The 24,767-nt window shown below is 40.5% G+C and overlaps 1 protein-coding gene across 18 annotated transcripts in view; it reads left to right on the top strand.

Moving 5' to 3' along the window:
- The window catches only part of jakmip3 (Janus kinase and microtubule interacting protein 3), a 184,523-nt gene that overhangs the window by 23,037 nt on the left and 136,719 nt on the right, over positions 1-24,767 (top strand). The gene's annotated exons all lie outside the window — the stretch shown is intronic.

Below are 24,767 nucleotides of genomic sequence, written 5' to 3'. Positions count from 1 at the left end.
GTACCACAATCTATCTGACAAGGTGGAAAATTACCCATGCTCTTCCTGTCTGAAAAAAAGCCAATCCAATGTGACCGTCACACTTTCATCACTCTCATCTTGAACATCACGAAAGTGATTAAGGAGTCACTAACAGTGCTATTGAGTGTGACTTACTGACCCATAACCTGCTTTTGATATTTGAGTTCCACCAAAGACACTCAGATCCAAAGCTCAGTTCAGTCTTCAATCTTCATCCAAATACAGGTGGATTCCTGAGGAGGAGTGAGTGTGACTGCCCTCAATGTCAACGCAACAGTTGATTGTTTGTGTGACATCAAGGGACCTGGTAAAATTAATGTCAATGGGAATTGGAGAAAAACGTTTTACCAGCTGATGTCATACCCAGTACAGTAGAAGTTTGTTGTGATTATTGGAATTGAATCACCTCAGCACCAAGATATGTTGCTGGAGTTCTTCAGTATAGTCTTTTAAACCCAATCATTGACAGGTGCTTTGCCTTCTACCATGATAAAGGACAAGGACTACAGACACAAGGGGCCATCATCATCTCCAAGTACCCTTCCAAGTCACTCACCATTCTCACTTAAAAATTCTTTCAGTATCATTCAGTCAAAATCCTGGAACTCCCTTTTCAACAACACTGCAGGTATACCTATGCCACACAGACTCCTTTGGCTTAAAAAGGTAGTTCAGCATCACCTTCAGAAAAGAATCAGGGAGTTATACAGCACAGAAACAGACCCTTCAGCCCAACTAGTTGACGCCAACCATGTTCCCAAACTAAACTAGTCCTGCTTACCTGTGTTTGACCCCTATCCCTCCAAACCTTCCCTATTCATGTAATTATCCAAATTTCTTTTAAACTTTATAACTTACCTGCATCCATTATTTCCTCTCACAGCTTATTCCATGTATGAACACACTCTGGTAACAGAAAGTCGCTCTGCATGTCCTTTTTAAAATGTTTGCCTCTCACCTTAAATATATGCCCTTAGTTTTGAAATCCCCTAGCCTAGGGAAAAGACTTGCTATTCAACTTATGTATGTCCCTCACGATATTAGAAATCTCTATAAGGTCACCCCTCAACTTTCTATTCTCCAGTGAAAAAGATCCCAACCTCTTTCGATGACTCAAGCCCTCCATTCTTGGCAACATCCTGGTAAATCTTTTCTGAATCCTCTCCAATTTAATAATATCCTTCCTATAGCAGGGCATCAAAGCTGCGCATAGTATTCCAGAACAAGCCATACCAACATCTTTTACAACCTCAATATGGTGTCCCACCTTCTAAACTCAAAGGTCTTAGCAATGAAGTCAAGTGTGCAAATTTCAAGGAATTATGTACCTGAACCCGTAGGTCACTGTTCTACAAGACCAGCAAGAGCCCTACTGAAAATTGAATATGTCCTGCCCTTGTTTGTTTTACCAAATTAAATTCTGTCTTCCACTCCTCAGCCCATTGACCTAGTTGATCTAGAACCCTTTGTCACCTTAGATAACCTTCTTCACTGTCCACTATTCCACCAATTTTGGAGTCATCCGCAAACTTGCTAACCATGCCCCTTACATTCTCATCCAAATACTTAGATAAATGACAAACAAAATTGGACCCACCACTGATTCCTGTGGAACTCCCGCTCGTCACAGGCCTCTAGTCTGAAAAACAACCCTCCACCACCACCCTCTGTCTCTGGCCATCAAGTCAATTTTGTATCCAGTTGACAGGCTCACCCTGAATCCGATGTGATCTCAATTTGCTAATTGGTCTACCAGGTAGAACCCTGTCAAAGGCTTTACTAAGGTCCATGTAAACAACATCTACCACTCATCAATATTTTTGATTACTGCCTCAAAAACTCAATCAAGTTTGTTAGACACGGAATTATGCATGGGGAATAGAATCCTAGAATTCTCTACAGTGTGGAAACAGGCCCTTTGGCCCAACAAGTCCACATCTCCCTTCCAACGAGTAACCCACCCAGACCCATTCCTCTACCCTATTATCCTATATTTAACCCTGACTAATGCACCGAACCCACACATAAATACTGTCCTTGCCATTGAAGATACTGGAGAAGGACGTTCAGTGAGCATTCCTATCCTTAATGACGGTGGAGTAAAAAGTGAGGTCTGCAGATGCTGGAGATCAGAGCTGAAAATATGTTGCTGGTTAAAGCACAGCAGGTCAGGCAGCATCCAAGGAACAGGAAATTCGACGTTTCGGGCCAGAGCCCGTGTGGGCGGCACGGTGGCACAGTGGTTAGCACTGCTGCCTCACAGCGCCTGTAGACCCGGGTTCAATTCCCGACTCAGGCGACTGACTGTGTGGAGTTTGCACGTTCTCCCCGTGTCTGCGTGGGTTTCCTCCGGGTGCTCCGGTTTCCTCCCACAGTCCAAAGATGTGCGGGTCAGGTGAATTGGCCAAGCTAAATTGCCCGTAGTGTTAGGTGGGGGGTAAATGTGGGGGTATGGGTGGGTTGCGCTTCGGCGGGTCGGTGTGGACTTGTTGGGCCGAAGGGCCTGTTTCCACACTGTAAGTCTAATCTAATCTAAGATAAAAGGTAGGGAGGAGGGACTTGGGGGAGGGGCGATGGAGATGTGATAGGTGGAAGGAGGTCAAGGTGAGGGTGATAGGCCAGAGTGGGGTGGGGGCGGAGAGGTCAGGAAGAAAATTGCAGGTTAGGAGGGTGGTGCTGAGTTCGAGGGAATCGACTGAGACAAGGTGGGGGGAGGGGAAATGAGGAAACTGGAGAAATCTGAGTTCATCCCTTGTGGTTGGAGGGTTCCCAGGCGGAAGATGAGGCGCTCTTCCTCCAACCGTCATGTTGTTATGTTTTGGCGATGGAGGAGTCCAAGGACCTGCATGTCCTCGGTGGAGTGGGAGGGAGAGTTAAAGTGTTGAGTCACGGGGTGGTTGGGTTGGTTGGTCCGGGCGTCCCAGAGGTGTTCCCTGAAGCATTCCGCAAGTAGGCGGCCCGTCTCCCCGATATAGAGGAGGCCACATCGGGTGCAGCGGATGCAATAGATGATGTGTGTGGAGTTGCAGGTGAATTTGTGGCGGATATGGAAGGATCCCTTGGGGCCTTGGAGAGAAGTAAGGGAGGAGGTGTGGGCACAAGTTTTGCATTTCCTGCGGTTGCAGGGGAAGGTGCCGGGAGTGGAGGTTGGGTTGGTAGGGGGTGTGGACCTGACGAGGGAGTCACGAAGGGAGTGGTCTTTGTGGAACGCTGATAGGGGAGGGGAGGGAAATATATCCCTGGTGGTGGGCTCCGTTTGGAGGTGGCGGAAATGACGGCGGATGATACGCTGTATACGGAGGTTAATGACGGTGGAGCCCAGAAAGCTATGCAAAAGACAAGGCTAATGTGTTTGCGATCACTTTGATCTGGAAATGTATAAATCTTCTCAACTAGACTAATGTATATTGATATACTTCAGTCTCTATGCTAAATTTGTGAATTATTTCCTTGTTCTGATATGATACCTTGATTCTAGTACAGACAATGATGTTGAGAGACACGAACTGAGGCACTGTAGTGTCAACTCAGTGTTAAATGACAATTTCACAAATTCACATAAGCAGTTGAAATTGTTTTGTGGACATTGGGATTTCTAATGGGACAGGTTGACCCATGAGTGTCACACAGGACATTGGGTTTTGTGGACAGGAACAGCACTCAGATTTCAAGAATTAGTTTTAATTAGAATTAAGATTGCTTGTCCATTCTTCTATTACATTCTTGTATCACATTTTACAGATGTCTATCTCTGGGCAAATTTTAATGACTAGATTCAGTACTATCCTCTGTAGCTATAAATGCTAATAGCTGTGAGTTTCCCCAGAAAACAAGCCAAAGACCATTGTATTGAAGTCCATCCATGGAAGAGCGAGTATCAAGGAACCAAGGATTCCATTCAGCCAGCCAGTGCCTTAGGGCAACAATCATGCTTTATCCCAAGCTCACCAGCTCAAAAGTTAAAAAGTTAAAAAGTGGATAGATTTCTGTGCAATGCATATGCTTAACTAAGCTCTTGCATGATGTTACTATTGTGGAGAAGATACGATTTGAAACAAAGTGATGATTTAATTCAGTAGTTCTCTTGGATTTAATTAAAATCGCTACCTTTACTTAATTATTTGTCAAATAGAAATGGTTTGCAACTATGCCAGTTAGTAACTTCAGATGCCTCAGGTGTCCCAGAATTTCTTGCTGACTGTTGTACCAGAAATGACCTTTCATAATTCATATAGCAAAATACAGACTCAGTGTGAAGGAGACCTAAAGTCTCTCTGAATAATGGAACTTCAAGTGACAACTAGTGATTATTCTAACATTGTCTAATCAAATTGATTTGTGTATAGAGCAGTCACTGACCGAAACTAATCTGATCTATTAGCATGCTGGCATAAAGTAATGGTGGATTTGCAAAGCATGCACTATCTCTATTCTAAAACCTTGCTCACACAGAGCAGAATCCTAGCCTGCAGTTATATTTGCCAACCTTATACACATATAGATCTCAACAGCCCATTATTCAGCAAGCTCTCCCATCTACCATTGTTCAGTTCTGTTTGCTATTGTGTTCCTACACAAAATGAGACAACATTGAAGGATGTAGAGAGAAATGAGACTTAATTAATTGGCTCCATGGTGCATATCCTTTTTTTTAATCAATTTCTTTGGTAAGAGGTATGTACTTGTCTAAAAATCAAATATTTTAGCCTATATTTTAAGGTTAAATTTATGACATGGATACTAGTTTTTAGGGATTGAAATTTATGTCACAATCCAAAATACTGTATCATTAGCAGAAGCCCAATTGATTTCTAAACAAATAAAGAAAAAAACTCAATGAATTACAGCAGTGGCTGCTACATAGTTACTTGTCTTCACTGCAACTTTGATAGCTTTCTCTTTAAACACCGATGTATATTTTTTGGTTTTTCTGGAGGATATCTTTACACAAAATGAAGAAGTAGTATCAAAAACCTCAACTAGGTATATGGCTATATTCCATATGCTAGAGGGGAACTGAGCTCAACTGAGCTGCACACAAAGGGAGGTTGTCATCTGACTCTGACCTGATGCGTCTTAAACTTTCGCGCCAAATTCTTCCATTTCACTCCGTTTTCTCTCGTCTACTGTTGTTTTAGTTTTTCAAACAAACATTTTAAGCTTTTATTTCTGATTTAAAAAATCAGACATTTGACTCTTGTACAATCTCACTGATCAAGGGAGGCACGGTGGCACAGTGGTTAGCTCTGCTGCCTCAGCGCCAGAGACCTGGGTTCAATTCCAGCCTCAGGCAACTGTCTGCATGGAGTTTGCACATTCTCCCCGTGTCTGCATGGGTTTCCTCCGGGTGCTCCGGTTTCCTCCCACAGTCCAAAAAATGTGCAGGTTAGTTGAATTGGCCATGCTAAATTGTCTACAGTGTTAGGTGAAGGGATGAATGTAGGGGAATGGATCTCGGTGGGTTGCACTTTGGAGGGTCGGTGTGGACTTGTTGGGCCGAAGGGGCTGTTTCCATACTGTAAGTAATCTAATCTAAAACATTGTAGCTGTAACATTTATGCACAGGATAAGACCTTTCCTCACAAATGTTGACCAGTTATCTGTGAAGAATGAGAGTTGACTTTTACGCAAGATGTATGGAAAGTTCCCGATTTTGTGGCCAACAACAGGGGGTCAACCTTTACATGAGGTTGACTTTTACTGGAGGCATTTGCTCTCTTAGCTTGATGTACCAATCCCTTCTAAGGCTGCAGATAGTTTTATCCTGTGGCTTTTTACAAGTTGTGTCTTTTTCCATCTGGAACAAGGGAATAGGGTGTGTCAGGATTCTTTTAAGGTGTGATCTGAAAGAATAATAGTGTACATGAATTGACCTAAAAGGAGAAGAAATTTCACACATATGAGATGCATGGTGCAAACAGAACGACAAGATCAATTGTAACAGGGCCCACATCCAACCCTGTGGAAATTGCTAATCAAAATCAAGAGTGTGGTGCTGGAAAAGCACAGCAGGTCAGGCAGCATCCGTGGAGTAGGCAAATCGATATTTCAGGCAAAAGCTCTTCATCAGGAATTGCCAATCATTCCACTCATGCAGCATAAGTAGCTGCCATTACAGGTCGATGAAAGTTCTGTTATTGCAGGTCAATAAAGAAATTCTTGGAAATGACTGAGACATAACAAGGTCTTAACCAAGTCTGCACCATTTTCTGAAATCAGGCATCCCAGTGAGGGAGGATTCAGGACACCCCTTATGGGATTGTGAGTTGAAATGTTGGGGTCACGAACTCTGATACAGCCAGGGCTGCTGCAGAACTCTTCCACTTCCCACGCCATCTCCTGCTGTCATGTGCCCTCCCCATCCCTGCTCGCACAATTCTGCCTGAGATGTCACAACAAGTTTCAAGCCTTGAAGGGGCATTGGAAAGGGAGAAGGTTTAGTAAGGTATTTCCTAGGGATTTGCTGATAGTCCTGTTTAACTAGCAATCTCAGAATTTCATCCTCATTAAGTCTTGACAGCTCAACATTATTTCACAAAATTAGACAAAGTCATATATAACTGCTTCATTATAAATCATCAAGCTTAGGGAAAAACAACACAGCCAGAAGTATAACAGCACAGCTTGACTGAACTTTGTTCCATTTCAAAATTTTTACAGCACCATGCTTTCAGCTATAATTGAATAAACCCATTTAATTGAGCATGACATTTGTATCAAATACAGAATAACTCAAATGAATCCTCTAAACTTCCTAATAACCAACCATGAATAGAATGAAACCATGTTCCTTTATTGATCTCGGCAGGTAGAATGATGCATGAAACATCTTTGAAAACCTTGTTTTACTTTATTAATTTTTCAACATCAGGCCGGAAGAAGAGTTACACCCAAAACATTGACTTCTCCACCTCCTGATGTTGCCTGGTTTGCTGTGTTCTCCCAGCCTCCTGCTTGTCTTGGATTCCAGTATCTGCAGTTTTTTTTGTCTCTAGGTGGGACTAGTTCAGTTTGGGATTATGTTTGGCATGGAATGATTGGACCGAAGGGTCTTTTCCCATGTTATACAACTCTATGTGTTCAAACAAAATCTTCTTCATCTGTTTTTGCTTTATTTTCATTATCTTTGATAGTTCACTGTTCTCTTGCCTATTTTGCTAATATTAATTAATAGTAACTTGAAATTGGTCATTTACCATTCGGCCTATAATCTGAGATTTCCCTAACATAATTTTCCGGAATGGTTGGATCACATGGATACAGCAGCATGTATGGCAAGTTTGCTACTTATCGAACAGTGATGGTAATGCTGAAAAAAACGCACCAATTTGAAATATATTTCTTTGGAGGCAAATTTAATTAGAAATTGATTCTGTGATATTCTTTCTTCTGTTTTTTCAACAAAAGATGCCACACAACTTACTGAGTCAATAGTGAAAACCCAGTTGTTCTACTGCTAAATTTGTGAATATCAAATCAATTTTCATTAAAGCTTTCAATAAACTTTTAATGAATCATAAAATCAAAACATGGTTATATGTAGAAGTAGCTCAGTTGACCTCTTTGCTCTCTGAAGGAGTTATCCACTTTAGATTAGATTAGATTTCTTACAGTGGGGAAACAGGCCCTTCGGCCCATCCAGTCCACACCGATCCTCCGAAGAGTAACCCACCCAGACCCATTTCCCTCTGCCTAATTGACCTAACACTATGGGCAATTTAGCTGATCTGCACATCTTTTGGACTGTGGGAGGAAACCGGAGCACCCGGAGGAAAGCCACACAGACACAGGGAGAATGTGCAAACTCCACACAGACAGCCGCCTGAGGCTGGAATTGAACCTGGTGCTGTGAGGCAGCAGTGCTAACCACTGAGCCACTGTGCCGCCCTGCTTGTTCCATTTCTTTGTTATTTCTTTGTAGCCCTGAAAATTTTCTCTCATAATAAATTTATTGAAAAATCTTAAACCTGCCTACGTCACATGCTTAGACATTGCTTTCCAAATCCTATCAACTCAGAATGTAAAGAAGTTGGCCCTCATGTCGCCATTGATTTTATTTTGCTAATCACCAATCATTATTGCATTGCAAATACTAGGTTGATAAGCTAATTAGGTTTTTGAGCAGTCCATTTAATTTAAGGTAAAATGAAGTTGTAGAGGAGCTCATGTGACCTGTTCTGAATCTTGCTTGCCAACAAGTCTGTGAGGCCCAGCTTGTTTTCCTATGACAAAGGACAAGATGTTTGCTTCCGTAGACAATCACCATTTCCTAGCTCAGTGGGTTGCACCGAAATCAAATCTTCTTTCTCAGGCATGAGGAGGAGAAGCAATGAGGGCAAGGCCATGTCTCCAAGAATCTGCAGCTCATGTTGGCAATGGCTATGGAGAATTTTGGGGCTCAGATCATTCCACTCTCATGATTCTGATTGGCTAATGCCTGAAACGTCGATTCTCCTGCTCCTCGGATGCTGCCTGACTGCAATGCTTTTCCAGCACCACACTCTCAACTCCCCAAAATGTCACAAATTTATAACTGTGATGTTATCCATTTTTGCAATAAAGGCTAATCTTGCTTTCTAAAAATTAACACAGAATCCTGCAGAGGAGCTCCTCAGAAGTCAGATAACTATCCTTGTTGATGAATTATAGCCAAAAAAAAGCAGACAGACTGATTTGTTAACTCAGTATCAATCACAAAGGCAGATGTTTAGAATTTGATTAATGCATAGACAGCACAATGGTTTATTCTTAAATTTAGAAATTTAAAGCTTCTGGGAAAACAGGAGATGTGGAGGACTCCACAGATAATTCCAAAAAGTTGACTTTGCTTTGTTGAACAATGATTCATCAAGGTTTGCACAATTTTGTTTTGGTGGAGATAAGACAGGCTGCTGATGTTTTATTGCTGTCCTGAATCAACAAAGCATGTGACGTGACTCCTGAGAAACTATTTTATAGAATTCTATATCTATTTCTAAAAAGACAGATTTGCCTTCACACAAAACATAAAATGTTACAATTACAGATTTATGACATCTCTTTCTCTTCACTAGAAATAATAGAAATAATAGTTTCATTCTTTTTCACAGAATTGCACAGTGGAAGGAAAAGAGAAGACATGCACTTTCCTTTTCCTTTACATGCACAAATGGTTAAATCAATACAGCTTGCCCTTAAACTTTTCAATTAAGTTTTATTGCGAAATTCTTTCCTTTTCTTTTTCCCATTTTTACAACTGTTTAAATTGCTTTTAGATTTGGACTTCTGTTACAATCACAATCTATGATTTCCTCACCACTGAACTCTACTAATAATGTAGCAGACAAATAAGTCATGGTTCTGACAAAAGCTAACTGGACTTGAACTGTTACATCTGTCTTCCTCTCCAGAGATGCTGCCAGACCTGCTGCAGCGCTCTTGGTCTTGTTTCAGATCAGTAATTTATCTGTGACTTTTTTTTAATGCTTTATGGTATGTCTAACTGCATTAATTTCTAAATGGCTTTTCTTTCATTTTCATCTTTTTAATAATAAACCTCAGTTCTATAGTTGAAGGAAGGTTAGAGTTTTGTGTTATTAAGTTTCAGTGAAAGTAAAACTAAAAGATCTATGAAGCCAGGCTTCACTGGCTGGAATTATACAGCCCCCACAGTCTGTTTGAAACCAGCAGCTACTTCAGGGAATAGGGTGTAATGCGTTTCTTGTGTTTGTCTGTTAACTGACTCTCAACCATCATCAGTTCTTGGGCCAGAGCATTTCTTGGATTAAATGCAGCTGAACTACTACTCTTAAAGAAGGATATGACATCTCCCTATTTGAACTTGGGAACATGTTAGGAAAATCTTCCGATTTCATGGCCTGTTTCAGAGATTGTTTTGATTTTGACTGTTATTAGGCAGAGTGAGATTATTTTTAGTCACTTTGGTCTCTGTCTGCCTGTCTCTCTCTCTCTCTCTCTCTGTGCTTGTAGCTCCAACTTCAATTTATATAACTGGAAATCCTGTATTTTTTACTTTCTCAGGCTTGGAGCTCCAGCTCCATTTCTCTGCATGTCTTTGAAACTGTCTTTTCAGCTCATTTCCTCTGTCTTGCTTTTGTTCCCTTTTCCTCTGAACCTTAATCTCTGATTTAATTTCCAGTTTCTTTCCCATCTCTATTTGTGCTAAAGTAACCCTGTCTGGTACAGATTCAATTTCTGCTTTGGCTTGACCGAATTCAAATTACTTAGCCAGCATTCTGAAGAACTTCTGTCTCATTACCTTATTGGGGTTCTCCCTCTGTTTTCCAATGGCTTTTAAGTGGTCCATGTCTAAGGGCACTAATTTCTGCCAACTTGAGCCCTCTTGATTAATAAATTCTTGGGCATCGTAAGTTACCATCTGATATGATTACTTCTACTTTGTTAATTTTACAACAAAGCTTTCTGCTGTAATGTCTGACTTGGTTGCAAGCAGTTTTCACTGAATCTTCTTTTCAACTGCCAAATTCTTTGCAGTTCAAAGCTTGGCTGTTTTTCAACAGACTGAATCCTGGCTTTTGGGACAAATTTAGATTTTGACTCATTTTGTAATTGGTGCAATCAGCACATGTGACTCCAATTTGTCATGGACCACTCTCCTTACAGGCCTGGTGCTATTGTGAAGGAAGGAAAATATACAGAACAACCCTGGTTATCCGAACGTCAATTATTCAAATTTCGGATTATCCGAACAAGATCTCAAGGTCCCGTAAAAACATTATCCGTTATTCGAGCAATCAGTTATCCGAATAAACAGTTCTCCAAACAAAATACTCCCTGCCTGTTCCATTCGGATAATCGAGATTGTTCTGCATATGGTTGCAGTAGGTAAATGGTAGACCATCAGCAAATTGCCCAAATCAAGACAGTAAACCAGATGACAACAACAAAAAGGAAAGGAAGATTAAATAATAGTATAGTATTAACAGTGCCTGTAAACCTTGAATTTAGCTGCTTTGATTTCAGTTGGATATCTAATTTCTTTGATTGCTGTACTAAATTCTTAAATTCTCTAACTACATCACCACAAAGATTATAATAGTTCAAAAAAAAATTCTGTCAGGCAGTAATTGTGATCTTGCTAATATCACATATATCCTGTTGACAAATAATAATTTTAAAATTCCCTCTAGCTTCAAGTTATCTTCTACAACTGAGATTGTCAGTTTCCTACCTGGTTGATGATGATCCTAAGTAAATGAAGCATAATGATAGATTATGGATTGTTTGATTGTTCCACTTGGTTACTGCTGCCTTTAGCAGACTCTTTCACTGAACTGTGAATAACAGAACGAGTGCAAAGGTGAGGAGGAATCCAACATACTTGATCACCCGCACATTCCTTCTGCTGCGTACCAGATTAGGTAAATAAAATCAAAGAGTTGATGGAAACTCCAGGTCTAGGTTTTGATAAATAATAAAAGTAACACTTTTCTGAAGGTGATTCTGAGGTAAGCAAAAAACATTGATTTCTACATTGGTCATGGAACTGACGGATACTTTTGATTTAATAAAGAGTGAGTGAGGGAGAGATCTCAGTGTGAAATGTATCCATTCTGGGAGAGTAACTGTGAAGAACTGTTCCATAAAGTGCAGCATCATGAAAGAATTGACATGTTGAGCGTTGGCCAAGATGGCTAAATAATCTACCGGAGCACCATCCGGAGTCTCCACAGTGAACAAAGAGCCTGCATACAATCCAATAACTTGACCATAAAATTGATTGATTGAGTTAAATAACATGAAACAAAGGTTGTACTTCTTTTATTTCTGTCCAAACATATTTTTGGAAGTGATTATCTTTATCATGTAATTAGTTTGTAAGAAACAACTGGCTAATAGATAACAGTTCTTTGGCAGGTCACGTTGATTAAAGGGGTAACAGAGAGCTTTGAATAGATGGTACAATCAATAAGTAATAAAAAACTGGGATGTTGAAGTATAAATCAGCCACATCAAACACAGAAGCCACTAAACACATACTTTCCTTCCAGAGTACTGTTTAAGAAATTGCCAAAGTAGGACCAATTTGTGTGCTAATTTATCTGTAGAGTTGGCTAATATCAGATGGGATGACAACAGAGGACTGCAATTAGCCTCAATGTCTTGGGGCAAGTGATTGAAAGAAAATTCAGCAAGGCTTTTACATAGCCAACGGAGTGAAGATAATTGTCAGGCTATGTGGACATAGCAGGGTGAGTTTCCATAGACAGTACTTGCATCCAGCTCCAGGCTTAGGTTTTGAAAGATAATAAAAGTAACGTGGACAGAATAGGCTGAATGGCCTCTTTCTATGTTGTGTGATTCGGTGATTCTGCTGAAAGGATTTTGCATGTGAATGTTAAGAGAAGTTTATATCCCTTTCTGCTTTGATGCTCTTAAAGTTGAGTGACTCACTAATGTGAGGAATGTCTCCCTTGGTGAAATCCAAGGACGGTTCCTGTTGAACCGCATCCGTATGTAAGTACCTTCAGAAAGGAGAATTTAAGAGAGATAATCAGAGGATAAAAAATACATTCTCCTGAGTTATGTACCCCACTTTCATTTCTCAGGCAGTGTGTTTGAAGAGTTTAACCTTTTGTTTGGATGTCAAAAGACATATTTACATGACTACTAACTGGCACCAGTTGCTACCATTGTAGCGTAAATGCAGGCTGAATATCAAATCAACTCCTGACTCAAAAACACAGGAAAGAGTCTCATTCTGCTTTGAATTGACGTTGAATTGGGCTTTCAAGAGAACTTGTACACTCATTGAGGAAGTCAATCGGGGAGACTAGTTCTGGCTCAGTTGACAGCATTACCATCTCTGAACTACAAGTTCCTGGGTTTAAGTCCCCCTGTAGGGCATGACAACATTAAAATAAAGGCTACTGTTCCAGCACAAGTACTAACGGAGCACTGCACCGTTGGAAGTGTTTTTTTTAGATAAGATACTAAAACTCCAAAACTCATCTGCCTATTCGGATGAATGTAAAAGATGCTACAACACTACTTTGAATAAAAACATGGCATTTTTTCAAGACATCCTGGTTGATATCAATTCCATAATCAACATCACAAAAGCAGTTTGTCTGTTCAATAGCATATTTTAACCACATTTGTAATAAATGAATGCTAGTCTGCGATGTCAACATTTACATTCAGTTAAAAATCACACAACGCCAGATTATAGTCCAATAGATTTATTTGGAAGTACTAGCTTTCAGAGCATTGCTCCTTCATCACGTAGGAGAAAGTGAGGACTACAGATGCTGGGGGTCAGAGCTTAAAAATGTATTGCTGGAAAAGCGCAGCAGGTCAGGCAGCATCCAAGGCGCAGGAGAATCGACATTTCAGGCATGAGCCCTTCATGCCCGTAACGTCGATTCTCCTGCTCCTTGGATGCTGCCTGACCTGCTGCGCTCCTTCATCACGTAGCTGTGGAGCAGGATCATAAGACACAGAATTTATAGCAAAAGATTACAGTATCTTGCAACTGAAATGATATATTGAAAAAAACCTAGATTGCTGTTAAGTCTTTCATCTTTTAGAATGGGTTGCACATTTCAGTTCATTAATATGTAAATCCTAGAACTTATTTTAAGCCATGTCCTCGAGATAACTTAAGGTTTTATATAAGACAGGGTGACATCTCAGCTCGGAAAGTGCATATAGAGTCGATCTATATTCCAATCATGAGTCAGACTGGTTCTATTTCCAAAGTAGGAATTTATAAAATGTTACATGGATTGACTGCCAACAGGTTGTGTGCTTTTTGAGCAAAATAGAATGTATCTGCAAATACAGTTCTGCAAATTCAAATTCACCCCATAGACTTATATGTGTATGTCTGTGCATGAGAGAGAAAGAGAAAGAGAGAGAGAAAGAAAGAGAGAGAGATTGTGTGCATGTGAGTGTGTGACTGAGTGCATGGGAGAGTGTGTTTGTTTGCGTGTGTACATGCTTGGTAGAGTGTGCACATGAGTCTATGGAGTTTAAGCCTGTGAGAGGGTGTGTGCGTGGATGTGTATATGTTTGTGTGAGAGAGAACGTGTATGAAAGAGGGTCTGCGTGAGTATTTAAGAGTATGTGTGTATGTGTACTTGTGTGTGTGTGTGAGATTATATATTGTAGTGGGGTCACCTGTAGTGTGACATGAACCCAAGGTCCCAGTTGAGGCCATCCTTATGGCTACTGAACTTGTTATCAGCCTCTCTCATCTACAGCGTTGCTGAGTATCCTGAAGTCCATCTTGGAGGATGGTCACCCGAAAATCTGAGGCTGAGTCTCCTGGACCACTAAGTGTTCCTCGACTGGGAGGGAACATCCCTGTCTGGCAATTGTTACACGGTATCCATTCGTCCATTGTTGTAGCGCCTGCTTGGTCTCACCAATGTACCATGCCCCGAGGCATCCTTACCTGCAGTGTATGAGATAGACAACTTTGGTGGAATAACATGAGTACCTGCTGTGTACACAGTGGGTGGTGTCCCCATGTGTAATGCCCACCCCTATGTTGACACTCTGACAGGTCTTGCAGTGGTTGCTATGACAGGGTTGTATGGTGTTGTAGTTGATGTTGTCCTGAAGGCTGGGCAGTTTGCTGCAAACAATGGTCTGTTTAAGGTTTGATGGATGTTTAATGGTGAGAAGTGGGGAATGTTTTGGTGAGGTGCTCATCCACATCAATAATGTGTTGCAGGCTATGAAGAATATGGTGTAGTTTCTCCACTCCTGGGAAGGTCTGGACAAGAAGTCTAGGGGTAAATTTGCATTTGCAGAATTGGATTTGTAGAAACATTCTATTTTGCTCAAAGAGCACACAATCTGCTGGTAGTCATCCATAAAACATTTTATAAATTCCTACTTTGGAAATAGAACCAGTCTGACTCAAGTTTGGGGTACAGACAGACTCTAACCTCACACCTTTAATGCATTGTCAGAGCTGACAATGTTATCTATTGTTATAAAAGCTTAAGTTATCTCGAGAATGTGACTTAAAAGAAGTTCTGGGATTTACATATTAATGAACTGAAACTTGTAACCCATTATAAAAGATTTAACACCAATCTAGATTTATTCAATATATAATTTCAGTTGCATGACACTATAATATTTTGTGATAAATTCTGTGTCTTATGATCTTGCTCCACAGCTGCCTGATGAAGGAGCAACACTCCAAAAGCTAGTACTTCCAAATAAACCCTGTTGGACTCCAATCTGGTGTTCTGGGATTTAGTCCACCTCAGTCCAATACCAGCTCCTCCACAGCACATCTACATTCAAGCAGAACTACTAAAACTCCAATGAGGAATTCAAGGGAAATGCCTTCACCCAAAGAGTGATAAGAAGCTTGTTGTTGTTACCAAGGACTAATTGGGGTGAAACTTTATGCATTTAAGTGCCATTGTGATGTCATCTTGTGTCTCTATGCACTTCCCTTTGGCTGTTCAAAACAAGCAAAGCACTTGCAAAACTTGCAACTCAGTCTCCAGCATTAGCTGTGACTCTGTCTTTGGATAATCCTAAAAATTCAAAGCCCTGTTTAACTCAACAATGTAGGTGACAGCCATTTGCTGTTTCATTTCATAGGGCAATATTGTGACAAATTAGTCAAGCAGCCTCATTTAACATTTTAAAAACCTTGGCCGTTAACTGTCAATCAGTTTTCATGGCATACTGTCTGTAGCAACTGCTCTGAGTCCATTTGCTAATCAATCAACAAACTCCTTTCATGCACTATAAATTTTGACCTTCCTCTTGAATTTGTATTTGTATGAATTGTCCTGATGAATGCATGATGAAAAGCATTGACAAAATGTATCTTTTTTCAGGATTGCAAGTGCCATCAAGTGGCAATGTGAATCCATACACTCATTCATGCAGAAGCTAAATAAACACACAAGGGAGACATGTTTAAAAAGTTACAAGGAATGGAAGGAGATTTGGGTGCAGTGTAGAAAACAGAGTAAAGCAATGATGCCAAATGATCTGCTTCTGTGTTACATATTCTGCCATTCCATTTACTCTTTCCATATCTCTGCTTTGCACAAATGCTAACTGAAATACCTCCACAAAGGCTGTTATCCTGTTACCTAGTCATCCTTTATTTGAATGTTCATAGTCCATGACACTGATGCAGTTAGGTCAGAGCCTGTTCCTAGAGTGAACAGAACCTTTGACATTCCTGTTTAAATCTGTCAGCCAGGACTCCCTGTTTGGACCAGGTTAACAGTCCCAATCACGGAGTTCAGAGTCTATGAGGTCCACCTAGCTGGCCTCGTTCCAATTACTCTATTAACCTTCTGGGCTGGGGATTTCTGCCTCTGTATTCATCTGCCAATGATCCTCGTCGATAGAAGTGAATGTCAATGACCATTTACTGGGCACTAGAATTTACAACATTGCCAAAAGGAAGTAAGTTGACATGCTTACTATTGCATAACTGTCTAAAGTTTTTAAAGCTTGAAAGTAGGAACTCAACGTGATTTACACGGATTATTTTAAATGACAGTTTATAGCTGTATGAATGTTCCTGTTAATGTAAAAACTTCTCAGGGTCATCTGTGGTTAGATGTGATTTTTGTACAATCTCATTACTGAAATGAGGGAGCTGGAAGAGATGTAAAATTTCTTTGCTTTCCACATGGAAAGTAGTTCCTCGATAATATTGATATTTAGTGTCAGATACAATCGTTTGCAACAATATTTGACAGCATCTGATCACAGCTCATTTTTGAGTGCCTCATTTCATCTAGCATTCTATGTTTTTACCAAAAAAGAAAAGAAACACTGTATTTCCCTCAGCTAAACTATTTTTGTAAAACAAAAATGAATGCAAAGACCCTGTACAATTACTGGCTTAATTCCAACCATTCCCAGAATCTATTTAAGAAGACAAAGTAAGAAGATAAAAAAGAGGGCTAGATTTTCAAGGGGGGATGGAGGTTACGTAGACCATTAGAAATAACAGGAAGGACCTGGGTCCTGAAGCCTCACCCATATTTAATCAAATCCCATTTTCATTGTATCAAGGGCCTTATTTTGTAACAGGGAATAACACATTTATGGAGGAGGAGTGCAGGCTCATGAAAGGCAGATAAAGTCTGTAGAACTGTAAAGCTGTGAAGTTGTTTAAATCTCCAGCCTTTTAAACTTTTCCTTAAAAAAACTCTGCCTGTGTCAGTGAGAATTAAAAAATTTACTCAAGTTGTGAATCTCCAGCACTTTAACATATCTATAAAAGGTATAACCAGTCTGCATTCCGATTTAAAAAGATATCTCTTAATAATATGAAGATGAATTGGAAAACGAGTTGGGAGAAGATTAGAAAGATATGCAAAAGGGTTTGAGAAATGTTAAGTTACTGGGAAATATTTTGTCAGATGGAGTGTAATGTAGGAAATTATGAGGTTCTCCATTTTGGCAGGAAGAATAGAAAAAAAAAATCAGGATATTGCTTAGTAACGAAAACTGCGAATACCTGGCAAAGAGGGATTTGAATGTCCTTGTAAATGGATTACAAAAGGTTAACGTGCAGGAACAAGTAATTAGAAAGGCAAATGCAACGTATATCTTTAATGCAAGGGAAATGGAATATTATAGTCGGGAAGCTATGCTCGAAATATACAGGACATTGATGAGATTGGTGTGTGGACTAAGTTTGGGGTCAGTTTCTTAGTTACTCAGCAGTTCAATTATGTAAGTAACATTTCCGAAGGAATTATTTTACTTAATTTCAGCAGAACTTTCTGAAGTCTATGACTTTTGGACGATTCCAGGCATAGAAGAATTACCCAGTGGAATCTTCAGTTTCCTAGAGTCTGGGGATTCTGCAGGGTCCCACGTGCTAATCAAATCTACATTGCATTAACATCTACCTTGGAAAGTCTAGCCCTTAAAAGTTAGGTTAGACAGGTTTATGATCTAAGTGAATCAGAAATAATGGCTTGTAGGCAGGAAAGTGGAATTAAGACCACAGTTAGATCAGCGGTGAGCTTCTTGAATGACAGAGCAGGCTTGATGGGTGAATGGCCTGCTGCTGCCCTTATGATTGTGTGATCTGACTGTTACTGAGAGAATAGAATCATTTAATGTGGGAACTTTTAATGCATCTCAACTATCAATAAATATTGCTGTATGAAACCATTGTCTTAAAACTCATGCTTAACCTAGATCAGCAGCACAAAGTGATGAACATGTTTGTTTCCAGCACTTAGAGTCGTAGAGTCATAGAGATATACAGCAAGGAAACAGACCCTTCCGTCCAACCCGTCTATGCTGACCAGATATCCCAACCCAATCTAGTCCCATCCACCAGCACCCAGCCCATATCCCTTCAAAGCCTTCCTATTCATTTACCCATCCAAATGCCTTTTAAATGTTGCAATTGTACCAGCCTCCATCACTTCCTCTGGCAGCTCATTCCATACATATACCACCCTCTGCATGAAAAAGTTGCCCCTTTCCCTTCTCACCCTAAACCTATGCCCTCACCCACCCCAGAGAAAAGACTTTGTCAATTTACCCTATCCATGGCCCTCATAATTTTGTAAACCTCTATAAGCTCACCCCTCAGTCTCCAACGCTCCAGGGAAAACAGCCCCAGCCTGTTCAGCCTTTCCGTATAACTCAAATTCTCCAACCCTGACAACATCCTTGTAAATCTTTTCTGAACCCTTTCAAGTTTCACAACATCTCTCCGATAGAAAGGAGACCAGAATTGCATGCAATATTCCAACAGTGGCCTAACCAAGCCCTGTACAGCTGCAACATGACCTCCCAACTCCTGTACTTAATACACTGACCAATAAAGAAAAGCATACCAAATGCCTTCTTCACTATCCCATCTACCTGCGACTCCACTTTCAAGGAGCTATGAACCTACACTCCAAAGTCTCTTTGTTCAGCAACACTCCCGAGGGCCTAACCATTAAGTGTATAAGTCCTGCTAAGATTTGCTTCCCCAAAATGCAGCAGCTTGCATTTATTTGAATTAAACTCCATCTGCCACTTCTCAGCCCATTGGCCCATTTGAACAAGATCCTGTTGTAATCTGAGGTAACCCACTTCGCTGTCCACTACACCTCCAACTTTGGTGTCATCTGCAAACTTACTAACTGTACCTCTTTTGCTCACATCCAAATCATTTATATAAATGACGAAATGTAGAGGACCCAGCACCAATCCTTGTGGTACTCCACTGGTCACAGACCTCCAATCTGAAAAACAACCCTCCACCACCACCCTTTGTCTTCTACCTTTCAGCCAGTTTTGTATCCAAATGACTAGTTCTCCCTGTATTCCGTGAGATGTAACCTTGCTCACCGGTTTCCCATGGGGAACCTTGTTGAATGGCTTACTGTAGTCCGTATAGATCACATCTACCGCTCTGCTCTCATCAATCCTCTGTGTTACTTATTCAAAAAACTCAACCAAATTTGTGAGACATGATTTCCCACGCACAAAGCCATGTTGACTATCCCTAATCAGTCCTTGCCCTTCCAAATACATGTACATCCTATCCCTCAGGATTCCTCCAACAACTTGCCCGCCACTGACATCAGACTCACTGGTCTATAGTTCCCTGGCTTGTCCTTCCCAACTTTATTAAACAGTGGCACTATGTTAACCAACCTCCAGTCTTCCGGCTATGTTAGCCAACCTCACCTGTTACTATCAATGGTACAAATATCTCAGCAAGGGGCCCAGCAATCACTTCCCTAGCTTCCCAAAGAGTTCTAGAGTACACCTGATCAGATCCCGGGGATTTATCCACTTTTATGCGTTTCAAGACATCCAGCACTTCCTCCTCTATAATATGGACATTTTTCAAGATGTCATCATGTATTTCCCTACATTCTATATCTTCCATGTCCTTTTCCACAGTAAATACTGATGCAAAATACTCGTTTAGTATCTCCCCCATTTTCAGCGGCTCCACACAAAGGCTGCCTTGCTGACCTTTGAGGGGCCCTATTCTCTCCCTAGTTACCCTTTTGTCCTTAATGTATTTGTAAAAACCCTTTGGATTCTCTTTAATTCTATTTGCTAAAGCTATCTCTTTTTGCCCTCCTGATTTCCCTCGTAAGTACACTCTTACTGCCTCTATCCTTCTCTAAGGATTCACTCGATCTATCCTGTCTATAGCTGACATATGCTCTTTCTTTTTCTTAACCAAACCCTCAATTTCTTTAGTTATTCAGCATTCCCTATACCTACCAGCCTTTCCTTTCACCCTGACAGGAATATACTTTCTCTGGATTCTCATTATCTCATTTCTGAAGACTTCCCATTTTCCAGCCGCCCCTTTATCTGTGAACATCTGCCCCCAATCAACTTTGAAAGTTCTTGCCTAATACTATCAAAATTGTCCTTTCTCCAATTTAGATTTTAATTTGTCTTTAATTGTGCATTTAGAATCTTTCAGTATGATGTGAGCATACTCAAATTCACTAAAAATTAAACTTTTGACTCTGATGCAAATTTGGAAGTGACCATTCTGGTCATAGCTCTGGTTGTATGTTTTATTGGTTGCTAATATGCTGCTTTGCACAAATTTTAGTCACGGCCCTACAAATTAAATTGCACACCGACAGCAGAAAAATTATATACCTGAGAGTAAAATAAATCAGTACATGATTAGTTAATTGTTATATTTGAATTATTTGAGAATCAGAGAACAGCTCTTACACAATGAAAGAGACTGATGACTGTTACAGTGTAGGTAACTACACTGCAATTTTATAATTGTATAAGCAGTTTAACATTCATTGGTTGTCAGGGTATGTAACCAGAATAAATAATCATTTCATAGGAAATTGTATTAAAAAGATAAAACATCAAAGATCTCAGCTCAAGCTCTAATCACCAACTTTAAGGTGCCCTCCAGTCTGCATGCTACAGAAATGCTACACATTGCTTCCTCCGCTGTGCCTTCAGTTCATTTCCCTCCTTACCACTGAGAGGTGTCGGGATTGCCACTACAATATGAAGGAATGGGCATCTGACTTTGTGGGGCTCCATCTTCTTTTCCAGAAATTTGCATCTAAGAAATCTGTGGTCTCTGGAGGACCCTAACTTTTCATTTTTCCATGGGAGAATATGACTCATACTGTGGGACAGGTAATATTTTTTATTAATGGAGATATAGCATCAATGGATATTCACTTCTCTTGCTATTATTTCTAAACAGCACTTGATACTATCCAGTTTCAGTAGTCTTTCAGAGATATTTGTGTACAAGCTGCTACCAAAGGGATTGCACCTTTATCTTTCCGGATTCTAAAATTTATGAGCTTGAAGATAAAGCTCTTTCCATCCATTCCACTTAAAAAAAGTAACAGAAAATACATTCAATCCAACTGCAAATACCTTACATAATTATAACGTTTAAAAGCCATCTGGATGGGTATATGAATAGGAAGGTTAGAGAGATATGGACCAAATACTAGATTTTATATAGGAGATCTGGTTGGCATGGACGAGTTGGACCAAAGGATCTGTTTCCCTGCTGTACTTCTCGATGACTCTAATTGACAATTGCCAGCAAAGATTTTCCTGAGTTGTATTACTGCCTGAGCAGAAATTATGGCAAAATTTTAAAGATTGTTCTGAGTCCAATTTTATATATTAACTGTTTGTTCGAGGAAATAAAACATTTCTCCCAATGTGAAGGTTTGTTGCTTTAGCTCATTGTTTTGAAGTTGTAGTTCTCCAGTCTGATATCTGCACTTCCCTTTTCCAGGGATATTTTCCCAGTGGATGCCCAACACCACTTGCTAAGACCATCGGGTATAACCTCCCAAGAGGTAGCCTCCCAATACGCTTGATGGACCTGAGCTGAAGGATTGTGTATAGTTCTGGGCACCCTATCATTGGAACGATGTGAACATCGTGGAAAGAGTGCAGAAGTAATTTATGAGAATGGTTCCAGATTTAGGAAACTACAGAAATGAGGAGAGATTGAAAGAATTAAGAGAGTTGTCTTTGTAGAGAAGAGCCTAAGAGCAGGTTTATTAGAGCTTTTTAAAATCACAAGCTGAATGGATAGAGTGGATAGGGAGAAACTTGTAAAAGGAACAAGAATGAAAGGGCGTTGATTTAAAGGGAATTGCAAAAGAAGCAAATATGATGTGAGTAAAAACTTTTTCACGCAGTGAGTAATTAAGATATGGACTGCGTTGCCTGAAAGTGTGGTACAGATATATACAATTGAGACACCATTACAGATTGGATCACTAATTGGATAGAAATAATATGTAAGGATTAGGAGTAAAAAGCAGTGGTTGGTATTAAGTAATGATGCTCATTTGAAGAACCAGTGCCGACACAGTGGGCTGAAAGGCCTCAATCTGTGGGTAAGCCTTCAATGATTCTATAACTGTGATTCAGTGATCATTACATGGGGTGAGCCTCAAACTTTTGGCACTTATGACTCGACTAAAGAGGCCCCTGCTACCATCCCTCCCCCCCCCCCCCCCCCACCCATCACTACCAGCTTCCCTTTAGCAATGCCTCCCCCATCTTCTGGACTACCATGCACAAGTCCATTTCTCCTCCTCTTGAGGGGAATCAGCTGTTGTTGTACGCTTACCCTCCAGGTGACTGAGGTTGCAGCTCTTTAACAGAGACGGCAGACCTGGTGATAATTGGCTGGTTCAGGTAAAATGCCACCTACCGGAGCATGTTTACCCCTCCCTCCAGCTTTTAGCCCCAGGAGTTTTGCTGCCTCTGCAAAATGCTGGCCCAAGCCAAGATTCATCAGGTGACTGTTTCCATTATTAGTTCTAACATCTCATAATTTGAAACTTTGTCATCCTGTTCGCTCTGTTTGCTGGGGAAACAGCATGAATGCCAGTTTGATCTGAATGATTCTTTGGCTGGGCTGTAGGATTTATGTATTCAATTGAGAAAGGAGAATTTCACCTCATCATAACTTCTCACTGAAACATTTGGAATGAAATTGTCACAGTGCTGCACTTGGCAGAACCCATTCTTTCAATCTCAGTTTTCACAAGTAATTTAGTGGAACAATGTACCATCATATTGTGCAAGAGTTGAAGTTGATGTTGTTTGTGTAATTCCAGTGTCAGCAACTTGCCACCAGCTATATTAGTGTATGAACCATTCAAGCAGAGTAAAGCATGTTACTTTTAAATCATGTTATTTGTCAAGTACAAGTGACTTACCTGTTAGAGGGTAAAATACATCTAAATTAGGCAAAAACTTTCTAACTCTAAAAAGACAATACGTATGTGTCTCCACAAATCACATTTCTCAATGACTTTCTATTAATGTTTTTCATTTAAACCTCTGTCATGCTATAATTTAGCTCATAATGCATGGTTTGTACTGTTAAACCATTAGTTTGCAAATACGACCATTGCTGCTGTTAAAACGTTTTTTTAAATTACCTAATGACATTTTCTGAAGCTAGTAGTTACTGCTTAAGTATCTCTGTTTATTGATAAAGATGCTGAAATTCTTATTAAGATTTCCAGCTGCCATTGAACTCCATGAAACGCAGTTGTTTTCAGAATCATAGTGGTTTGCCTGTTCCATTGGGGATGTACATCTTAGTGACTTATGCTAATAATCTGGTGGAAGATAAGACCATAAGACATAGGAGTGGAAGTAAGGCCATTCGGCCCATTGAGTCCACTCCGCCATTCAATCATGGCTGATGGGCATTTCAACTCCACTTACCAGCATTGTCCCCGTAGCCCTTAATTCCTCGTGACATCAAGAATCTATCAATCTCTGCCTTGAAGACATTTAGCGTCCCGGCCTCCACTGCACTCTGCGGCAATGAATTCCACAGGCCCACCACTCTTTGGCTGAAGAAATGTCTCCGCATTTCTGTTCTGAATTTACCCCCTCTAATTCTAAGGCTGTCTCCACGGGTCCTAGTCTCCTCGCCTAACGGAAACAATTTCCTGGCGTCCACCCTTTCCAAGCCATGTATTATCTTGTAAGTTTCCATTAAGTCTCCCCTCAATCTTCTAAACTCCAATGAATACAATCCCAGGATCCTCAGCCGTTCCTCGTATGTTAAGATGGAAGCTGTCACTGAAGTACAAAGCTTGCGAAGGTGGTGAACCACTGCAGTCCATTTACTGTAGGTAGACTCACATTGCTGTTAGGAAGGGAACTACAGAGATTTTAATCTCACCACACTTAGGGAAGGATGATATATTTCCAAGTCAGCATGGTGAGTGGCTCTGGGAACTTGCAGGAGATGTTGTTCCCGTGAATCTGCTGCCAATGTCCTTTGAGGTAATAGTGGGTTTGGGAGTTGCTATCTAAGGACCTTTAGTGAATTTCTGCACAGCATCTTGTAAGTGTTGTAGTCTACTGCTACTGAATATTGGTGGTGGAGTCAGTGGGCATTTGTGGATGTTGTGCCAGTCAAGTAGCCTCTTTGTCCTGGATGGTGTTGTTACAGCTGCACTCATTTAGACAATTGGGCTCATTTGGAGTTAACATATGAAGAATGGTTGAGGATTCTGGGTCTATATTCGATGGAGTTTAGAAGGATGGTGGGTGTGATCTAGTTGATACATAAAGAATACTGAATGGCCTGGACTGAGATGATGTTTGGAAGATGTTTCTGTTAGTAGAAAAGACTAGGACCCGAGGGCATAGCCTGACAGTAAAGGGAAGACCTTTGAGAATGGAGATTAGGAGGAACTTCTTCAGCTAGAGAGTGGTGAATCTATGGAATTCATTGCCACAGAAGTCTATGG

Source organism: Hemiscyllium ocellatum, chromosome 22 (genome assembly GCF_020745735.1).
Source record: "Hemiscyllium ocellatum isolate sHemOce1 chromosome 22, sHemOce1.pat.X.cur, whole genome shotgun sequence".
Lineage (NCBI taxonomy): Eukaryota > Metazoa > Chordata > Chondrichthyes > Orectolobiformes > Hemiscylliidae > Hemiscyllium > Hemiscyllium ocellatum.
Note: the sequence above shows the minus strand (reverse complement) of the source record. Positions and strands in the feature narration are given on the sequence as shown.